Genomic DNA, 20,914 nt, shown 5'->3' with positions numbered 1-20,914 from the left:
TTGGGGGTTCATAATGGCTTCATGCATCATGTTTTATCCACCTTTGTCAAACTATTTTAGTCCAGGGCTGTTACCATGCACAGGCTGTGGTAACAAGGATTAACAGGAATAAGGTCTTCTGTTTCTCACATTGCACAGAAGAGGATCATATACTCCCAATAGCAAGATCTCTCTGAAAGATTTCTTCACTATCCACATAGCAAAGCTATCTAAAGCAATATGAAGCAGTAGAGAGTGTCCAAAGGAGAAAAAAAAAATCAAAAAAGGCATTGGAAATTCTGGAAATTATAATAAATGGTTTAAAGGCATGTCAACAGTCTGTAACTTTCCCTCCTCGAAGATTTTTAGCCTGTCAAGTAATAACTGAAAATAATGGTACTGTAAACTCAGAGACATACATTCTTCATACTTTGAAAGGGCTTTGCATAGAGTTATTTTAATTATTTTCCTTCTAGAGTAAGTAGAGGATGAAAAAGATTTCTGAAATAAGAAATGTTATTGTTAACTCACTAATCACAGCTGAGGGACTTAGGGGCAGTCTGGTTCCTGAAATATCTTTGTGCTTATTTTACAGAATTGACTTGGTTGGTGGTATCCCTGTCACATGGATTTCAATGCAAGGCACCAGAACTCCCTTTATGCAGAATTACAATAGACAACACTGGATGCTGAAATCATATCCTGGGAAATTCTAGATCACTAATACTTGAAACAGGGAACTTTTATTAATTTTAAGAAGTTAATTTTTCATTTGTAAATTACTATTTATGAGGTGAGTTGTGAGTCAATGTGTAAACTACACACTATGTTATTTATTTTTCAAACAGAAAATACATATCCCTGCTGTTTTGAGAAACTACTGACCCTTAAAAGTCAAAGCAAGGGCTTGATTTCTCTCCTTTTATTCTGGGGTCACCACAGATGAGAGGGCTATGAGCTTCCCTGTTTTGCTTCTTGACATTCATCCCACTTATGGCTTGGGACCAGTGGAGTATCTGGGGACAACCCAGGTATCAACACCTAGGAAAAGCTGCTGAGGGGACCTTGGAAAATGCTGAGAGGATGGCCAAGGAGCCCGTGTGGCAGAGCAGACCAGGAGGGGAGTCTGCAGCCAAAGCCAGGCAGTCACACAGCTACAAACTATGAGGTTTTACAGCAGAAGCTGCTATAATATGGAAATAGAGTCTTACCCTCTAGGCCCATATGTCATCACAACAAGCTAAGCTGAAGCTGCCAACTAAAATGGGCAATTTCACATGAACTTGGCAGAGTGACTGCCAACACAGAGCTTGTTTTCCACTGGTGCCACCCACTCTGCTAATCCAATTCTGTCTCCTGATTTCTTTTAAATAATAATGAACACAGCAGATGGGAGGGGGAAATGTTGCTGGCTAAGCCAGCAGGCGAGTGAGGCTCTTTGCTTTTCACATATCTTGTGCAAACTAGCTCTAAATGCAATGTCAAGTGATTAATAGTGGTTAAATGAGAAAGCCAGGATTTGCCATGTTCTCAGTCATTTAATCTTTGACCAGGACAGGCAGGCAAACAAAACAGTCAGAAGAATGACATGTTCAAAGAGAAAGAACCAACTTCCATAACATTTAACTTTGATAAAGGTAGGGATGGACTCTTCTTGCAAATATCATTTTTGGTGGGTTTTTTTTGGGCAGTGTCATGGGGTGGTATGGGGTTGCTAAGCACCAGAGCAATATTAAAAATAGCTTTCAAGTCAAACACAGTAATCAGGACAGGAATTATTGAGTGAAGTCCCATGGCTGACTCCTGTGTGACAGAGAGAGGAACAGGTTAGGGAACAGGGATGTGACTGTCAGGAGAAAGGGCATGGGGAGAGCAAACAGCCAGGAGGCTGCCTGTCTGCTCAGCAGCAGCAGGAGGACCCATTGTTCCTGGGTCACACAACATTATCTCCTGCCCAACAAACAGCAGGTAAGCTTGTTTGCACAATGCACTGTGTTTTCTCTTGTGTCAGCCTGACACAGAGGATAATCACCTCCTACTGCTACCTACTGACCTCACACTGAGGGCTGAAAGGCAGGAATCCCACTGGTGACACATCTTGATGAAGGTGAAAGAAGGTATCAGTAAGAGGTTATCAGTACACCAAAACCTCTTCCATTTTATCAGTTTCTGAAAATTTGGGAACTTACAACTCTTGAAAGGAGTTAAAATGCTTGTGCAATATATCTAATCTCTTAGAGACCTGCAGCAGTCTTTAACACATGATCATTTTCTTGTCCCCAAAGAAACCTTTGCCACGTTTGCTGTTCAAACTATATGCTGCTTTTGTAAGAGAAAGGGTTTTATTGAAAATAAGACCCTTGATTCCTTTATTGTGGAAGTGGAAAGTCTCAAGTCGAATGGGCAGACTACAAAGTTTCAGTAGCTGAATGCTTGGAAAGTTGTATTTGAGTCCTGCTTTTGCCATAGTTCCTATGTGATGCTAGAAAACTATTATCAGAGCTCCTACAATAGTAGAGAAATTATGTTACCTATTTTTTTTTCTCTCTTTTTAACAGAAATTCACTTAGCAGCTCTCATTTTCTTTGTAATCCAAGATGGATCCTGGCTGGGGCTGCAGATATGCTGAGTATTCACTGCTCCAGCTGAGGTCAATGCAGAATGAAATCCAATCTGAACATATTGAGCACTAAAGGATGCAAGGAGCTCTGAAAAATCAGGCAAGAATAATTGATTCATTTTTAACAATTGCCATTTTAATACCTGTGCTTCAGCTCCTAGAGCATAAAATGGACACCTTGATACCACGTCAGCTCATGGGGGTACTGTGAAAGTGGCTTCACGATGCTGGCAAAGAACTAAGCCAGAATGCACATCATGAAAAGCCACCATGGAAACTAATGATTCCATATCTGGTGCAGATTATGGAGGCTATAGCCATAATGCAAAGGATGAAACACTGAATGATGAAGATGAAAAGAAACATTAACTATCCATCTGTGTCCACAATCCATTATCCTACAGAAAATTGACTTGTGGGCCCAAAGAAATAAGAGTATATGATCCTGACAAATGAAAACTGTAGATGGGTGCATAAACCAAAGGTGGATGAAATTAAATTTGAAACCTTAATTTTTGAATTTCCTAAGTACTGTTTGAATTTACCATTTTAATAAATTTTGTGAAGCAGACTTTAGAAGACAATGTTGCTAAGAACTAATGGTACATCTTCCCAATTAGTCACATAAAGGGTGAAGAGACTCCTAATCTGAAACATAAGCTTGTCTCAAATTTTCTCAAAAAATACTATCAGTTTCTTTGCCTTTCAACTGAAATATTTTGTCTGGTTTGATGTTGCAAGGCCACAGTAACAATTCAAAATGGCAACCTTTGATAATACAGGTTAACAGATATGTCATTGTATAAATGTTACAATCTCTGTTTTTCCATCTAATCTAGGGAGTTTAGCATATGCCTTCTAAAAACTGAAAGAATTTCATACAGGCATCTGTACTGGCCTGTTCTTTGTACTAATTAAATTAGTTTCCTGTTGAGTAAGTAAGGTACTGGCAGCCAGGAACAGTTGGGGAGACAGCTCAGAGACTTAAGCACTGAACCATGAACTTTTCTGTTTACTACAACATTAAACAAGTAGACACTCTTGCTGACATTATGGGGAATGAAAGAGCATTCTGTTAAGATTGTTGTTTCATTACTGTTAGTGAACTACTGATCTTCGTAAAGAGACATTTTTAAAGATACAAAAGGTATTTCATTTGATACAGTTAACTAAATAAACTCATTATTTGGTTTAAAAATACACGTGTCAAAGTTAAAGCTGAATTTGAACTTCAAATCTAAGGGGTCAAAACTCAGAAGGGAGAAATAAGTCAAAGTGCCACCCAATAACCTGGCTGTGTCTCTGGTTCTGCACCTCCACTCTAATGATCACAAAGATGAAAACTTGATATGACACAGATCTTCAGCCCAAGCACCTCACAAGGGGCACTGACACCTTGAAGCAGCAGGGCAAGAGACACAATGTCTCTGATCTTCTACACCAGTGGCTTTCACCAACTGCTGGAGAGTTTGCCATTTGTTTAAATAAAGCATAATGACAAAAAAGCACAAGAAGCATATGAATGGAAGATCTAAATAGCTGTTGTTACTTCAGTTGCATTTTTCCTTGTAATGTAAGATCTTTTAAAATACTATAAATTGTTTACATTAAAATATACATGCTTACCACAGTACATACACACTGAGCCTTTGTGTGCATATATTTAGCTCAAAGCTAATCTCTGAATAAAAGCCCTTTCTGAAAATAGAGATTTATAAAAAGAAATACTGATAAACTTTCAACTATAGGGACTCTAGTGGTCACTGCAAAAGCAGCACTGCAACACAAAACCTGTGTGATTTTGCGGATCACCCCATAAATCTTCCTTTGTCCCATGAGTTTAAGTTTTCAGCCAAGAAAAACAACATTCTTCATAAAATTAATGAAAACAAGCTGCTCTTTGCCTACAGAAAAAGATTTTTCTTAATTACATTTTTTGCTTTGAATCATATATCCTGTAGTTTGATTAAATTCCCTTAGAAGTCAACTAAAAATTAGAGCTTTGCAGCGTGAACCTCAAACGTGGTGTTTACTTGGAGAATATAAACCCACTGTGCCTTTGGAAGGTGATATTTAAAGCAAGAATAAGAGCAATATACAAGACAGTTTTTATTATTTTCATTATGTCACTGCATAAATTTATTTTCAGGGCTTAGAGTTGGCAGAGAAATATGATCTGGCCAATGTATTTATTAGAAATAAATGGTCTGTGTAAATGAATGTAGATAGAGCAAGAATACTGGAATTCTGGTTAATCCCCTGAGGCAGTAAATCAGGATTTCTAAAGCACTTAATGCAAAATATCTGCATCAAGGGGTTAAATATATAAAATATGAAAAGTCAAAGACAAGAACTAGATTAAAAGGTTGCATGGAGACGATGCTGAAAAAACTGGAGCCTGCTGCTAAATAGATATCCAACAGGCATTTATTTAGGTTCACTGGCTGCAGCAGCCAGTGGCATACTCTAAATGAACTCATACAACAAACAAAAATCAAATTCTAGTGTCGGTCTTTGATCATTTTTTAGTACCAAAGCAGAAAATTTCACAGAGAATCAAGCTATGTGGACATGATTAAGCTAATGCAACTAATTGCCCTAACTGAAAAATAAAAATGCCAGTTCTCTATACCCTTGCTGCATCCTCATTGCCTCAATACTCCAGATGAGCCTTGTATTCCTTCCTGGCAGACTGTGCCTGGCCCCCAGTAGGGACAGCAGACAGGGAAGAGACATCACTCATTAATATAAGCACTAATTGAATCAGTTCCTATTCAGCAGAAAATCTCCCTCCACTCCAGAGTGAAACCTGTCCCAAAACCTAAGTCTTTACTGGGCCTAAACAATAATTCAGACTGAAGAACAGTTTTCTTTTTCTCTGGCTCCCAATGCTTTTGTACACACAAGACTTTAGAAGACTTTTTGTGTATGTACCACTAAATAAAAACTACTTAAAAAAACCCAGCCCCAAATCCTAACCACCCTAACCAACAAAAGGTGAATATATTGCTCACTCAAATAACAGTGTTCCCCTTGGTTACATCTGCTGCACACAGAACCATTCCTAAAACAACTGCAGCTATTACCTATGACCAGTTGGCTCCAAAGCTTAGAGGTGCACTTTGTTTTAAGTTATAAGGCAACAAGACATACCTTGATATATATACATTATATATATACATATATTTCTGCTTTTATGCACACACATGGGTAAAACTGACCTCTTTTTTAAACCACTGTAACCCTGACCCTTTCAGGGGCTCCATACAAAGAGGCCAGTACCCACACAGAGCTTGTTTGAAGCCAATGTGGTTTTCCCAGTGGGAGACAGGAAGAGATGGGAATTACTGAGTTAAATTTGTGTATTGGTATTTTCAACATAAATTAAATATTTGCAGCTATAGTAATAAATACTGAAATCCTACTATGCATTGATACCTTTTAGATCTCTGGGAAGGCAAGTGACCTTGGTCCTGTTTCTGTCGCTCTAAACTTAAAAGTTTTAAACTTTAAAGGAAATTTAGTCCAGATTGAGAGATGGATTCCTAGTTCCCACACTGGTACTCCAGAAACTTAATTTCCTTCAGTAGGTCTTAATCACATCCCTAAAGCTAAATATTTTTCCAGCTATGTTCCTAAATTGAGTTTTGTATGAACAGCAGAAGAAAAAAAACCCTTTTATATATATCTGACAAATTACAGTGCTCATCACTTTTGTTCAGCAAGGTCGTATCAAATACTATTTCACAATTCAAGGAATGCATTTGAATTCCTATGAAGAGATCCAGAGGATTAGCTCTTGTACACGTCTTTTCCTGTTTGGGACAAGGCTGCCAAAACCTGAATGCAGAAGACTGAATTTCTGAGCATGGCAAAATGTACTTGTTAGATCTTTTAACCTATAATTGATAGCAAAAACTAGATGTTGTAAAATCTGAGCCTAGCTGAGCAAGCTTTAGGGCATTTTCTCACTTGTTATTTTGCTTCTTGATTATCATTCATGCACAGAAAGAAACTATCAGAAATGCCCAGGGAATGGCTAATACTCTCAAAGCTACTATTTAAAAAGAAGTTATTGATAGAATTAGCTAACATATTAAAAAACGTGTGAATTGTTATTTGTACTTATTACGACTACCATACATTTGTCAATTTTGATTGTAAAATGGCATTCTTTTGACAAGCCAGTTCTACAGTGACACAAACACTAAATGAAGACAACATACAAGTACTTATTTGGGAGAAGAAAGTCTTGAAAAGAAAGAACATTTTAATAATTATTTTTATTAATTTCACAAAGCTGGTACCTTAACTCCCCCAGGTCTCTGAATGAGTGTGTGAATATCCAGGGAACAGGCTATCACAGCACTGCTAATTCATCTGGGTTTGACCTCTGAGGAACAGTTTGTGTCACCGTGGAGCAAAAGCTCTGGTGAAACATTTGTCTAGATGAAAGGCCTCAAGCAGTTAACCTGCTCAGCAGAGGCTCTGCAGCTGGGCACGAGGATAATGACCTCTGCCCAAATGGGAAGGCACATCAATGCAACACTATGACAGCAAGACAAAAGATGACGGCAGCTCAGCAGGAAAACATTAGCAGTGATATAATTCCTGTACTGTATGTGAAGAAATGTCTTAAGAAGTATAATGCCAACCTGTTTTTACCTAATAATCATTTCAAGTTTTAACAGTTAAAAAAAAAAAATTAAACATCACATCCAACTTTGTTCTTCACTTTTATTTTAAAATCTTGCTTTCATTCTGTTTTATTTTTTCCTAAATAAAAATCCTGATAGAAGTCAATACCCCATGCAGGTAAAAGTTACAATTCAGATGAAATAAACTTTCCTCATTTGATACATGAATTATTGGATAGGTTTTTTTGTTGTTTTTTTTTTTTACTTCAGGTAGTTATGACACTGTTCTTAAACATAAACCAGAAGAACTTGATGAGCCTTGTTTAGCAAGTCAAACCTGTCCTAACAGACAGACTAACTCATTTCTTATGCAGATTATTTACACTTAGGATACCTTTCATTGTTTATACTGAAGTTTTCTTCTTTCTGTTTTTAAAAGGAGACACTGTGTCACATATCCATTATTTTTACCAGGCAGAATGCCTTGAATATTTAGCTACCACTCTTTTAGCACCACACCATAAGTTCTGGGTTTAAACTATTTATTTTTAAAGTAGTAGCATGATCAGGCCTGCATGCTTATCTAAAGATCTTTGCTTTATGAGGGAGATTTTAGTCTGTGAGGTTTCCTCTACACATGGTAGGCAGCTGTCAGCAGCAGTGAGCAGGGCGAGGGGTCACTGCAGCTGCTCTGTGAAAGCACAGGGTTCCATCAACATCCAAAAATCCTGCAGAGTGGGAGCTGGAGACCACGGATTAGAGTACACTGGAGTGTGTATATAAGGTCACATCATGTCTATCAAAGTGATATCAAACTGGTACACTGTACAATACGTTTTACTGTGTTCTGTGTTCAAAGAAAATAAAAGGAGAATGGACATATGTGTAGCAGACCATGGTGTAGTACAGAATTTCACACTGTCCTTTTAAATAGATTTACTAAGTTCACAAAGGCATGTCAAATATGTATACACAGTGGAGATGTGTTGGCTTGAGAGAGAACTAGATTTCATGAATTCTTCAGGTCAGACATGAATGAGATCAAAATAATTCTTATTAATTAAATAGTAGAAAAGACTGTTAAGAGAAACCAGATGTTCACATTTCCTGAATCATGCACACTGGTATACATAAATGTCTGTCTTTGTCTACACATGTCAATAGTTTCCCATGAAGAGCTTTTTCATATCTCCTCATGAAACTCTGATGAAATCGGTAGCTGTATTTAAGATAACCCTAAAATAAGGACAGATAAGGGGCAAACACATAATTCTGATTTGTGGATAGACACAATTCTCTCCAAATCTGCCTGTTTCAGAGGACAGTTACAGGACATTGAATGTCATCTGTGTCATGCTGTATAGAATCCACAGATTTGTAATTCTCATCAGGGTGCTTCAACCAGATAGACAATACTGTGCTTCCCAACAAAAACAGCAACAACAACCACAACAAGTAGTTACTGACCTGACATCTTGTATTAGGAAACAAAGAGGTGGGTAGTGCAACAGAGAATTTGTTCTGGCTGAAATATGCAACAAAATGAGATGTCTAGACACTAATGTCTCTTATTTCTAGCAATCTTGTGTGAGCTGAAAGGTAGCAGAGATATTCAGGCAACAAGGGTTTATCAAACTACATCTGTCTACAAAGTCAAAGGGTTGATGACACTATAACAGTTTTATGCTGTTTCCAAATTGTTTCCACAATTTTGCAATTGCTTGCAATCACTTTCAGCAATAGAATATAAGCAATGTAGGTGCAAAGAATAAAAAAGGAGAAAGCATCCTTTTTGCAAACTGTACAGTTGTGAAGTATGAGCTGCTGAAAGAATCCAAATGGTGTGATTTAGACTAAAGAATCCCAAATATCTGAACCAGCAGGACTCTGTGACCTTCAAATTTCCTCTGAAAAGTTCTGAAGTTTTTCTGTTCATGAGGATCACTTTAGAAAATTGCTGACCCTGGCAAAGATTGCAAAACTGTCAAAAAAAAAAAAAAAAAAGTTACCACCTTAAGCCCAAGTAAATTACAAACCTCCCTTTCTCCTTACCATAAATAACCAACACCCACTTGCACAGTAAGCCCTTTAATCTCTTCCTCACAAAACCCTTCATGCCTGGCATTCACTTACACATGCATTTGCAGTTATTTTTCACAGCCAATTACCATCCTGCCCTCACCCAGTCATTACCCAATCTTCCTGGACACACACATTCACTTGAAGGCATCCTCCTCCACTTCAGCTCTTCCCACACTGAAGCCCTCTCTTCTTAGCCACTGGCCCAGATACACCTGAGCTGCTGAGAGGTTTCTGAGCCACCAGAACTCAGCATGAACAGGCTTTGTCTCTTTGGATTTCTCCAGCTTTGTTTTATTTTAAGCAGAAAATCTTTGATGCAGGACCATTTATCCCTGCTTTCCTGGGAAAGGCTTCCCCTTACACTGGACAGGCAAGAGTGAAGAATGAATGTGGATGAATACCCCTGGCAGTGCCAGGGTCTCTCCTCAGCTTCACTGTTGCTGACCTGGGTCTGGTCCCTGACTCTGACTCTGGCCCTGCTGTCTCTACAGTTTTCTACATCAATATTGCTGCCCAAGCACCAACCTTCCCCCTCCCACAAGTGGGAACACCAACTCACCCACTGCCTTGAGTGATGTACTCACAATCAGAGAGGATCACACAAGGGCTGCCTGGCTTAGTCTACCCATCAAATAATACTTCACCTGCTTTACAAATGGTGCCTCAATCTTAAGTGAATTATCTTTGTACATGTCTGAATAAATGAAAAAGATTAAGGACAGTTGGTGGCAGAAATGTGAAAAAAGTGGAAAGTTTCCCATGGCTTTCAGCCTTGTGATTGCTCTTCTAAGCCACAGTCTTGGAGAAAAAAAAATTAACCTGCACATGCTATCTTACTTTCTTGTAAGAATAGGAACACAGCTTTATCTTTAAAAAAAAAATTAATCCTAAGGACTGATCTTTCTAAGGAAAGAAAAAGTTCCTGACAAAATGAAAGGGGCAAAGAGTCATAAGAAAAACATATCTGAGAAAGAATTTTTCACCAGAATTATGAGAAATTCTGTCACCCATTTCACTTTGAAATCCTATTTGCCACATACTCTATTGCAAAAGCATGGTACAGTACATATTTTTCTCCCACCAGCTCATTCTCTTTGCATTATTCACAGGTTAGAGATCAGTTTCCTACAGCTTGTAGAGCACAGCAGGAGCTGAGAAGAAGTGACACACAGACTGCCCTACGTCTGCGTACCTGAATTCCCAACTTCCACAGTTTCTTCTGCACCATTACTGGGCACATGATAGATGACTCTTTCCCTTATTTTCTGTGGGGCACAACCATTTTTTTACTTGATGGGTCAGCCAGCTAGACAATCAATACATGCAGACCAGTGGGCCCCAAGAGTCATCCTGTAAGCATGATAATGACATCCCAAATGCTGTAATTAACAACACACACCACTACAAGCTCCACTGCTCAAGTGACCAGAGTGATGACTCAGAGCACAACCCTGTACAAAGCTCCCATTTTAGGCTACAGAACTGGAAAATTGAGAACTCTTCATTAATTCTATGTTAAAAACATCCTGGTTCTAATTGTTATGTTATGCTGGCAGCAGAATTTCATATATAATTACTGACCCATATTAGAGGAGCAGGGCAACCAGTAGCTAACTTAAAGTAGTTAACTTGCAATTAGCTCATAATGATTTCATTACTTGGCACATTGTTTTCTTACACAAAGCTCCCATAATTTCTTTTTTAAAATTACAGAGAGAATTGCTGATTAGGAATCTCCATGTGAGCCTGGAATTTATGCACTTGTTTAATTTCGAAATAAATAAAACTAAATTATATACTCATGCACATGTAGGCCAGGCCTACTGAGATCTTTAGGAGAAACATATTCAGGATTCCAAAGCAGAGGTACTGCCATGAACAAAATATTCTCCACCTGAAAAACAGTCCTTTTCTTTCCCTTTACAGTATTTGCAATCATTTAGGCAGGCAGCAGAGTATTTTCACAGCAATCTCAATCTTTTTAATACATTTGAATAGTTCTTTGTGCTTATGTGTTTTTAACAAATGAATAGCTGTGGGTTTGGAAAAATTCTACGTGCACTGATTATACAACGAAAAAAAAGCTAAACCTTTGATTTTATATTCTTTCTAAAATGTTGATCACATTTGCACATATGTACAATTTTTTTGGAAACATCCTTCAAAATTCCTAAACAATAACAAAGAGCCAGAGTCTTCATGTTTCCTCTCCCTTTTTCTTTACCCTTTGCATTCTCATCTTCTGCTTCCTACTGGTTTCCCTATCTGCTCTTCTGCTTTGGTATGAAATCCTGCTGCATGCCTGGGAGAGTTAGTAAAGAAAAGAAAGTCTTGCAGGTGACAGAGCTGCTCTGCAGGCTGACAGCTCAAGACATGGCTTCTAAATAATTCAGTCTGGGACCAGACATGGCAAACCTGTCTATGCAGAAATACCTCAGAGTCAAGGTCAAACACTTCACATTGTCAAGAACAAGCAATTAGTAAGTGGAATTTCCACACTTTGAAATGGGCTCATCGTTTGCTTTCAACTATATGGGTAGGAAATATTAGTATGTGTGGACTCAAGTTGCCATCCTTAAAAAAAAACCCAATAAAATACTCAACATTTTTGACTTTAAATTATTTGCAAGTTATTTCATTTTCTTCTGCATTTGAGTTGATGTTGCCTGGTCAGTACAGTGGTAAATTGAGGGCTAGAGGTGTTATCACCACAAACAGGGGTGGTTCTGTAATCACAAATGGCAAGGAAACCAAAAAGGTAGGTTATGCAAAGACAGCAGCGAAATATTTATACACATAATTAGCTTTTTTCTGAGTATCCAAACAATAGCACATTTCTATTTTTGCCCATACACTTTAGGCAGATTAATTGTATTGTAAATTTACTAATTGTAAATGCAATAGATTATCTGAAGGCTAACTACATCCTCTAGGTGTGAGCACACATCTCTGCACATGAGTTCCACACAAAGGACCTTCTCAGTCCCTGGAGAAGAGGATTTCTTAGCACAGTTCACTGTCCCTTCTGCACTGTTACAAAACAAATGCTGATGACAGCAATAGGAATAATGCTTCCCAAAAAAAGGGACTCTAATTAAAGTCTATAGAATGCAAATTCATCATGCTATTCAACATGAAAGTTCTTTTCAGATAGATAAAGGATTTTTTGTGGGGTTGTCTTTTTTAATTATTTTTTTCAAACAAGCTCCATGTCTTAGGTCTGGAAGCAATCACACTGGATGTGACTGTGAAGTATAACTCTGAAAATGCTTGCAACATAACTCTGGCCTATTGCAATGTTGTTATTATAGGTCTGGTTTCTGCTGGAGCCATGGCCATGAAGCTGCACAGGAGTCACTGATGAGTGCTCACAAAAATACCCTTTCCCCCACCATCCCTCAAGCAGCATGGATTAAATAACTGCTGCTCAGCTGCTCTTTTAAATAATAATATTCTCTTCATTGTACATGTAGCAGTAGTAGATTGAAGTACATTTTGCCTTTCTTTTCTTTTTCACTTCCCAAGTCAGGAATCACCAGGCAGGACCACAGTGAGAAAGGGTTTGGCATGTTTTACAAATTTTGCTTGTTTTCTTTTAGCACAGGAAAAAAGGTGCCCAGAGGAACCTCTTTTTTTCTTGTTTAACATGGAGAAAAAAGCATCAGAAAACAGTAATTATTCAGATCCTACAGAAAATCACATCACTGTTTCAAATTAAATTTCAGGTGTTTTCAGGGACGTGCCCTATGCCTATGATAACTATGAAACTTGGTACTGTTGGTTTATGCTACTATTCTAAATACTGTTTTGAGAAAAACTATCCACAAACGGTTTTATTCTCAAAAATGTGTTTTTCCTACAGAATTGGAAGTACTGGGGAAAAGCTTAGCCCAGAGTGTTAAGTGGGTCAGAGGAAGAACAAAAAATAGAAACAGGTTGGTTGGTAGTGGATGTGAGAATGGTTATGTGATCTAAAAAACTCCAGATTCAATCTTTGGTAGTTTCTACACCAAAGATTTCTGGTGAGGCAGACTGAAAATACAGTATTATGTATTTGTGTCATCCTCTGCTCTTTTCCATACCACTTGCTAATGGCAACTGTCAGGGACAAAACATTAATCTTGATGGACTTTTAGTCTGCCTTGATATGGATGTTTTCATGTTTGTAGGAACCTTGAAAACTCCAGTTTGGGAGCTAAACTGAGAGTACTCAGGATTACTTACCTTCCCTGTTAGCTCACTCAGCTGTTTTTTGAGAAATATAGTTCTTAAGCCTAGACATTATTTTAAAGTTATAGTATAGTTATCTACAGGTACTTTTACATTGTATTTCATGTTTAATTGCATGCATTTTTCTACTAATCCTCAATTTTGATACTTTGGGAGCTGGAGTTCATGAACACCTTAACAATAAAAACTAATCAATATCTAATCCTGTGATTTGATTCAACATCAAGACGTGTCCTACAAATTGCATTTTTCTGTAGTAAAACACAATACTTTATTAAAAGAATGTGTATTTACCATAGTAGATAAAAATCTTACAGCACTATACAAACAAGGAGAACTGTTCTGGTTATCTGTGACAGCCTCTAAATCTATCATCAGAAGGAAAAATATCTGTGAATAGTAATTAAAAAATTTTCCAGTAGTGTGTAACAAATCTCAGATGTCCAGTTATTACCTTTGGTTATCACAGATGCTATCCAGTGCTTTCATTGTTTATCTAGCTGGCTGATGGTTTCCAGGCAGGTGACTCCAACTGCATCCACAGCACCTCCCCAGCCAGGGGTGCTGGAGGAGTACCACATGCAGAGGTGTCTGCATGCCTAGCCATTCTCAGGAATGTGAAATGTTGAAAGCTGAAGAGTCAAGACTTGGAAGCAATGCACAAAGCTTAAGTCAATTCTTCTACTTATATGGCAAAGCTGAGAAAGCAGCTTTTCATACATATTTTCTCCCATTATACCTCCTCTCCTCCCTCACCAAGAAATACTCTCACTTGTGAGGACACTAGGATGAGAGTGGTTGAGACAAATGTTCCTATATATGGAAGAGTCTGAGTTAAAGATAGCTCTGGATGACAGATCATGTTAAATTCTCATCATGCCCATGCTCCTCACAGTTACTGTAGAAGAGATTAAATGATGAAGGAAAAACCCACTATTTAATTCCAGATGCTTCCTGACGGGAAAAATACTTGAAAAACTGAGAAAGAGTCCTAAATTCCTATTTATTCCCTCTTGTGATACCATCCACAATGTTAGTCTACACATTTCAGTGAACCTGACACCTGAGCAAGCATTGATGTTTCCAGTTAACAGCAATATAAAGGTGCCAGATAATATGTGTCAAGAAATGGTGCTGTTTTTCATTTGAGAGGACAATCTCCATGATGACCTGCAAGATCAGTGTTGCACTGTAACCATAATGCAAACCACAAGTCTATAATATGTGGTTTCTACTGCCAACATATAATGTTTGCTGAATATTTAATAAAGTGTTCATAGACTTGAACACTATATACAAGCATTTTCCTTAAATGGATAAGGACATTGATAAGAAATGTGATTGCCATTTTTATTGTCAGTCCTGAGGTATGTGTCTAAATGTTTATCATCTTTACAATCTTTCTTTACACAGAAAGGTTTTATCCATATATTTTGTAATTTTTAAATTATATATGTTTGCTACAACAAATATTTCTATCACATGCCTTTTTCTGGTTTTAGGTTAAAACTTTATCATCTCCTAAGAGAGACATTTTATGAAATCTTTTTTTTTGTGTTGAATTACTGTGTCATTTAAAGGAGTATTTTCTCTCCAAGATATTTTTTTAACAGGAAAACTTCTAATAACTAAATGGTAAGACTGAGCCTGTATAACCAGAAGATATACAAGACTGCTCTCACTCCAAGTGACAGACAGAAACTGGCACAGCTGAGGAGCACACTGCTCTGGAGACAAGAGCCTCCTCCTGCTTTCCACCCTGTTGGAAATGAAGAATGGCTGGTTGGTCCACATAGCTGCAAACCCATTATTTCTCCTCACCTCCCACCTATCACCCAATCTGCCTCCAAGGCTCTGTAGGTGATCCCATGGAGGGCAGGTCCTTGGTGTACAGGCAGATAACATTTGGCATGGTCTCCTCTGCCTGAGGGTTTGACTCCTTCTCTGAGTTCAACAGCAGCAGGACCACTCTCTCCACCATGCACTTCTTACCTGGCTGGTAAAGCTTTCTCTAAAGATGCCAGTCCTGTGCTCTACTCATGACACTGGGTTCAGCAATACTGCTGTTCATGGCAGAGCTGAATGAAACCTGCTTCCATTCACGTTTGTGTCTGAGCAGGAGGAGAGGTTCAGGCTCCATCAGGGGCTTCAGGGCAGCTGGAGCCCCCAGGAGCAGTGCCAAATGAAGGCTAAATGGGCACAGGCAGCCCCTGTCCCACTGCATCCAGCTCCTGTGATGGTCTGTCCATAGAGGCCCACAGTGGGGCTGTGAAACACAGCATGGTAAATTCAGGATGAATATGTAAAGTATGTGTACATGGGCATGCATTCAAGATGTACACTTCCCAGCTGGATTTCAGAACTGGAAAAGCCAGAGTGTAAAAAAAAAAGAGAATAGTTTTCTATGAGACAGTTTCAGTCTTGATAAAGAAACATCATTTGAGGAGTGAAACAGCACTCAGGGACTGCTTTTGAAATTCCTGCAGCTTCTATCCAGAGCCTTGGTTTCAGCTGCTCCCTCTGCCTCTCCATGGTTAATTTTAAGCATCCCATAAACACACATGGTGGGAATGAAGGGTGGGATTGAGGGAAAAGAATGGGACCAACTTCATTCTCATTCCAGACAAACGGGGAACAAATCAAACAATCCAAATATCAAAGCAATTTACTGTGAAGCTTAGTGGCAGACTGTCAGAGACTGATAGTTACTTAAACATACTGTAAACAGATTAATAATAATTATTTAATAGGAAGCTGAGCACATTGTACCTAGTTTGGTTACAAGCTGTACAGATTGCTACAAGCTGTACAGATTCCTTAGCCTTTTCAGAGTGGATAAAATAAAAAATTACTACGTGCTAGAAGCTTCTTTCTTTGCTGACAGGAACCAACTACACTTTTGCCCCCTCTTAAACAAACCAGTGTACTTTTCACTCCATAAATCTCATATTACTTCCTTCCTTTTCATTTATTTTGAACCAGAAGGAGGGGTTTTTAACAGAAGTGCTCTATGGCAGCAGGAGGAAAACAGCAGATCAGGATGGAAGCCACATAAGGAAAGTAAATCAAAAGTAATAAAATCATGGAGATCTAGCAAGGCTTGTGGGAGGAAATGAAGTCGAAGTTGACTGAATCCAGAGCTGGAGAAACATTACACATGAGAAAACACCATTAAAAATAGGCTGCACTCTTAACAGATGAGATGGGAAATGAAGTAATAATTTATAGCAAAGATAGGAAAAAACCTGCCAGGTTTGCAAATTTATAATGAGATGCAAGTTTGAATAACAAGTGATAATGAAATGCAAGCACACAATCTTAAGGGTAGAACACCACAGAACAATTAAATTAAAAGGAAAACAATATGCTCTGCAACACAGGATCAGAAATAACATACTGCCTCATTTTCTGTGCAGCTAACTAGATAGCTGTCTATCCAGTAGGGCAAGCAATGAATTCCAGTATTAAAAAAATTTTACATAAAGGTTTCAACTTGACCTGAAAAAATATCATTAATGACTTAAAACTTTCCAAATAGGCATTTTCTAAAAATTCTTTCATCTGATTTTAAGTGACATGAGTATGAAACAAATGGAAATGTCTGTGGGCATAAGAACTTCTGCTAAGCATGTATACCTTTAAAAAGTAGTTTTACTTTTAAAAGCAGAATATGCCAAGCATTTACTGTACTAAATATGGCCATTTTTCTCCCAATCCCTAAGAATGGTCTTTAAAAATTCACACAGTTTGACAAGCCTTCCAAAAAGGAAGAAAACCTCACACCCTAGAAATCTCATAAGTAATATTAAGCAATGCAATAAAAGAGTAGCTCATTTTGTATTGAAAGATATTGACTACAGTATGGGATATTGCAGAAAAAGAAGGTCTGCAGATTTGCAAATGAATGTCATGCATGATTTATAAATGCAAATGTGAATAGTAGGTGATAATGAAATACAAGCAAGCAAATACACATGATAAATCAGATACCCTGGGGAGGTGGGGGAAGTGTGCTGCACTAAATGTACTTTTTCAAATGTCAGAGTTGGACCCAAATAGCATGAGAAAGCAGCATCTTGATAGAGTGGAATTATAGGAAAACATCATGTGGGTAATACCAAATGAACGTAAAGGTAAAATGAGTGTTAACAGTTGTGTGAGAAAATACATGCTGAGGTGTATTAAAAATAAAGGCATTAATCTCAGTCTAAAAAATAAATTACTTCTTATATTGCCCACTAAACTTAGCCAAGGTTACCAAACCTCAGAAAGTCCACAGAAGAATACAATATATGTGGATGAATATTATCTTAAGTTAATGGATATTCTTGATATACTACAATTAGTAATATACAAATAAAATACCCAAGAGACAGACAAGGAATGCAGGTTCAGGGGACAGGAACTGCTCCTGAGGAGCCAGGGCAAAGCAAACACCAAGAGGAGCTTTTTGACTCAAAAATACCTTTGGACACATAGCCCAGCAAATTTCCTTCCATGTAGCAATGACAGATTGAAGGAACTGATCCATATTTTCCTATATTTTGACTGGTTCTGTAGTTAACAATTCAATTGTTGTTTAAACTGAAGGACTGTGCATCAAGAAACTTTACAAGTGTCTTTTGAAGACTTATGTGGAATTCTTTTTAGGGAGGAACTGGGGTCAGGGTTAAAAATGCACACACCATATACAACTTTGCCTGACAAGACAGAGGAAGTGGCATACTTTGATAAGGGTGTTAAAAACCCAAAGAGGGTAAAGTTAGACACAGCTCCATTAAAAAAAAACACCAAAAGAAAAAGAAAAAAATAAAAAAAAATAAAAAAAGAAAAATGTGAAGTGTGTTACATGGGTCTGCTGATTTCATCTTGTCTTGCAGCAGCTGTCTGCTGTTTTCCTACTGTTTTTTAAAGCTGCAATGATTTTTGTGTTGGTATGCAGAGGCAGAGTTTGATGGCCTTCCAAATCTGTATTTACAATTTAAGAATTAGTCACACAGGGCTCTATCAATATGCAAATAATTAAAACAGAACACTAATAAAACAGAAAAATATAGAGAGTTAAGTATCTAAAATTATCTGTAACCTGTAACTTGATGCCTCATGTAAAGCCTATATATAGATAAATGAAAGCTTGGAATTTTTGGGAACTTTGACAGCTGACTTTTTAGAACAGCTTTCCATTAATTAAAATCACAGCTTTGCCTGAAATTGAGCCATGGATATCTGGCTTACTTTCCTTTCATATAGTCCATGATCTCTACCTGAAGCAGCCATACCAGCTCAGAGAATTTAGTACAATGTTTTACCAGGCACATATAAAGATATATTATAAACACCTAAACATGAAATGTAAGAACAAGGAAAATCCCACTTTAGAATGGATATATGAAATATTTAAGTATTTATATGCTATTTAACAGAGTGCCAGTGGTACCTGGGCACCCAAGATATCTGCAGGATGCTGTGAGGGAGTGATTCAGAGGGAAGCTTTCAAAAGAGCTGCACCATGGCCGAACTTCAAAGGGTTAATTACACAGCTGAGTGTCTACTCCATTTACTGATAAGCAGAAAATGTTGTAATTTTTTGGATTTATGAATTGCTGGGGTCAGTGTGTATCTTGCACTCAGCAGTGTCTGTCTGGCTCCATCCCTCACATGCTGGGCAGAGACAATCCCCCTCTCTCCTGGAACCCCGAGCCCTCTAAGCCGCTTGCTCCGTAACCTTGGCAGCTGGGGCCAGCACAATTCTTCAGTTTTGTTTTTGCAACTGGGCCTCTCTAAATAAAAACCACAGAGCCTTGTTAGCCAACAACTGAGCGTGAAATCATGGCATTGCAATCCCCTACTCTAAGACTCAATCAATATTTTTCATTACGGATTTGTACAGTTAGGTCAACAAGAAGAAAAAGGCGCACGGAGCAAAACATACAAACCAGCAGAGAATTACAAAATCTCTTCCAAGATGAAAGATTATTTTCATTATAATGATGTAAAAAATAAACTCTGATGTGGTTTTTAAATAAAAATGAAGGAAACCTACATTTGGTTGGACCCAACAAAGTGATCTGTATGGCCTGTACTGACACATCTTGATAATACAATCTGTTTGACATTCAAAAGATTTACTATTCCTTTAAACAAAAATTACATCATTGTACATTAAGCAAGTGTAAACATAAAAGACAGGTTTAAACTGCTGAATTTTCTGGATGATATTTTCTTTGCATTAATTAGTAGGAAGGAGGATTAGATAGAGGCACAGGGCTAAGCTGGAACATTTCAGCTTGAGAATCAGGGGCAATCTGCTGCACAATGTAGCTGCTGCTCTGACCCATTTCCAACAAGTTTTAGCTCAGTAGTATACACTGGACCACTCATTTTCCTGAACCACACTGAAAAGCATGAAGATAGAACCAAACACACCTGAAATTTTTGATAATGCAAAGGTGGTCACTACAGACTTACTAGGCAAACTAGGTTTTATTCACCATCTACAGTTTTGAGGCAGGGTAACAATCCCTAACATGAAGCCTCTTGATAAATCAGGATAATTTGGTAACAGCAATAAAAACCATAACTGCATTTAAAAAAAACCTTATTTATACATAATCAAACATTTGTTGAAATAATACTTTTCTCCTATATTTGAAAAAAAATATCACTTTGTACTATCAAAAACTAACTCCCAGGAATTATGATTGCAACAAGCCAAATATGTTTTATGTTTTAGATGTGAATCTATTTCAGAGCAGCTATATTACAAGGTGACTTGAACCTCCTATGCATGTGAAAAATCACTGTCACTTAATAACACTAATGTGAAACCATGGCCTCGATCTGAAGGACAGCCATCACAGAGGGATTTAGAGGGATTTTATAATCCCAGTGACTATTTTAGCCTAAGCAAGTTGCTTGCTGAAAGCCCCAAGACCAATTTTTCTTCTGCTAAGGAACACCTTTGGAAAGGGTGCCCTTATTACAGGTTTGTACTGTTAAACTGTTTCTTCTGCTGGAAGAGCATCCACTCACTTGTCCAAAGACAGTCTCACTGCTGGGTAGGAATTTGCTTTTTCATATGCAACTTCAATTTTCAATCTATCTTTCATAAATCCCAAACAAACCCTCTGTCCTCCACCACTGTCTTAGAGTTCAAAAAGCCAAAATACTTAATGAAGACTGGGAAAAAAAAAAAAAGTCACCTTATAATCTACAGAGGACTGAAGTTTAACTCAGCTGGATAGAGCATGATGATAATAATACCAAGATTGTGGATTCAATCCCACTACAGGACATTACTGAAAGAGCTGATGATCTTTGTGGGTCCCTTCCAACTCAGAATATTCTGCAAAATGTTTATAAATTT

General features: G+C 37.9%; 1 protein-coding gene across 5 annotated transcripts in view; it reads right to left on the bottom strand.

Moving 5' to 3' along the window:
• CDK14 (cyclin dependent kinase 14) overlaps positions 1-20,914 on the bottom strand; it is a 337,412-nt gene that overhangs the window by 47,963 nt on the left and 268,535 nt on the right. Inside the window, exon 15 of one of the 5 annotated variants that reach the window (XM_079300342.1) lies at positions 7,553-9,217. The exons of the other annotated variants lie outside the window; for them this stretch is intronic. The gene's annotated coding sequence lies outside the window, so the exon portion shown is untranslated. Of the gene's footprint in view, positions 1-7,552; positions 9,218-20,914 lie in introns of those variants that run through there. 5 annotated transcript variants of the gene reach the window in all.

Source organism: Erithacus rubecula (genome assembly GCF_903797595.1).
Source record: "Erithacus rubecula genome assembly, chromosome: 3".
Classification (NCBI taxonomy): Eukaryota; Metazoa; Chordata; class Aves; order Passeriformes; family Muscicapidae; genus Erithacus; species Erithacus rubecula.
Note: the sequence above shows the minus strand (reverse complement) of the source record. Positions and strands in the feature narration are given on the sequence as shown.